The following is a 2,551-nucleotide window of genomic DNA, read 5'->3' as shown; positions in this document are numbered from 1 at the left end:
GCTTATGACCAACAAATACAACTAGAAAATAGGATCACTAACGAACTCACTATCGACCACTACTACACTACCTATTATAGAATAAGATAGGTATAACCACTACTACATTCAACATATTAGTTTATCTAAAAACTCAGTCAACCACATAAATAAACAATTAATTCATTAATGTATTTTTCCAACAGTCCAGCCCCCGAGCCTCTGCATTGTCTATCCCAACAAGCCCCTGAGCCTCTGAGTCGTCCAGCCTCAACGACCCCACAAGCCTCTACATCGTCCAGCCCCTCGCAACCCCCAAGCCTCCGTCGATGGACCATCAAGAGAAAAGAAGTGAGAGTGAGAGAGAGTGCGGCTGAAGAAGTTCAAAGAGATGAGGGAATTGATTGGTTTAGGGAATCCCTTGGGCTTCGGCCCAGTTATTTTTTTATATATAAAAAAAAGTAAATAAATACATAAAACACCCCTCTCCCCCATCAATTAAAATAACTCATTTTTAATTAATGCTAATTTTTATAAATTTGTTAAACAAATGAGACATTATATTTTCACCCCCAAAATTTTATTAAGAAATCTTATTTTTATTAAAAATTAATATATAATTTTTTTTCAACGTATACTCATTTTTATTTTTTTTCTTTTTCATATTCTAAAAAATACATATAAATAATATATATTTTAGATAATTAAATAAAAAAATATAAAAAAAAAACTTGTTAAAGTAGGAGTTTTTTTCTAAAAAAAATTATACATTATTTTGTAAAACAAAATTATGAAAAAAAGATAAAACAAAATTATTAATTAAAAAAATTAGTGAAATTAAGAAAAAAAAATTAAAGAATTTCAAAAACAATATTGAAAAAAAGTGTTAAAAATGATTTTATAAATTAATTTTTTTTATTAATGATGTGCCTATATATATTTTTGGGATGCAAATATAATGTGCCCAAACAAATTTAACTATTATTCTTTATATTATAGTTTAAATTTAAATATACAAATTATTATAAAAACCTATAAATAGAGAAATGACATATAGAAAAATTTAGAAACAAAATAAAATTTAGTTTTAAAAGTTGTTAATTAATACATATTTTTATAAATATATTTACATAATTTATTTTATTTTTTTAATTATATTTTTATTTAGATTTTGGTGACAATTTATAACTGTTGTTATTGAGCTTTTATTAACTGTTAGCGTTGAAGTAAATAACGACATTTTATAATTGTCGACATTAACCTTAAATTAACTGTCGGCGTTGGCATTAATAGCGACAGTTTTTAACTATCGAAAGCAATGGCAACAATTTTTAACTGTCTGTCAACATTGGTTCTTATGCCTACAGTTTTTAACTGTTAGTATAAAGTCGTGCTTAACAATTAGGATAGCCAACTCTTCGTAGTTGGGAGTCGGAAAAGCCAGTTTTATAGTAGTGACTCTTGGGCATGAAGCCCTAAGACTCTAACCACTCCATCTAGGGTCGTTGGCTAAAATATATATATATTTATATATATATATATATATATGATATAACAGAGTGTGTTGTGCTTTAATTAGATTATATTTGTTATTCTCTAGTTGGTGATACTTCCTCTTCTGTCATTACTCCCTTTTCTCGGGATGTACCAAAGGACTTACTATCAATTTGAGAAAAGCAAAATCAACAATAATGTCTATTATCTAGTTGTAACACTTAATGATGAATCTACAAAAAATACAATGATATAATTACACTACAAATGTGTCATTATTCCGACAGAAAAAACATGTGTCATTATTTAGAATTTGATATGGCTCATATCTTTGACTACCATTTGCCAATTTGTAAGGAAATTTGTTATTATTTCAAAAACTTTGAAAGTCAATTTTAATATCTTTGAAAAGAAAGAAGAGATAATGAGCATTAAACAAAATAAGTAACTCCAAATATTAAAATTGTATTTTGTTGTCATGAATAATTTTAGTTGTAACAAAATCCATTGTAAGAGAGAGAAGTAAACATAGAATTATTATTCTTGGTGGGTTTCGAACAAGAGTGCTTTCTCTAAGCTTTACCAAAAGAAAAAAATAATTACATATACAAATAGATACCACTATAGTAATGATTAAAAATTCGGAACATGGATAAATTGTAACTCTATTTTTTTCACATGACAGTGTGCAATGCAGTAACATGGAACATCTCACAATTTTTAGGAAATACTAAATAATTTAGGATGTTAAAATCATAATTTAAACAGCTTGTTGCAATCGTGTTTCTTTCGATAATTATACGCATGTGTAACAGACTATTTAAATTCTAATTTCGATTTCCTAGATTATCTAAAATTTCCTAAAAAATTGTGAGAGGTTCGTATAACTATATTTTATACCGTCATGTAAAAAAAAATATAACTTTTTCATATACTGAAAATACTAAAAGTATCTATTACCTAATAATTTTCCTAAATATAAACATATGAGATGAACGACCAAAATAACAATGAGGAGTAGGTTATTTTTTATGGCGTTTGTTGTTTGTTTAGAGTGAGAAAAAAATAGAAAGAGAAG

This window comes from Humulus lupulus, chromosome 9, assembly GCF_963169125.1.
Source record: "Humulus lupulus chromosome 9, drHumLupu1.1, whole genome shotgun sequence".
NCBI classification, from domain to species: domain Eukaryota; kingdom Viridiplantae; phylum Streptophyta; class Magnoliopsida; order Rosales; family Cannabaceae; genus Humulus; species Humulus lupulus.
Note: the sequence above shows the minus strand (reverse complement) of the source record.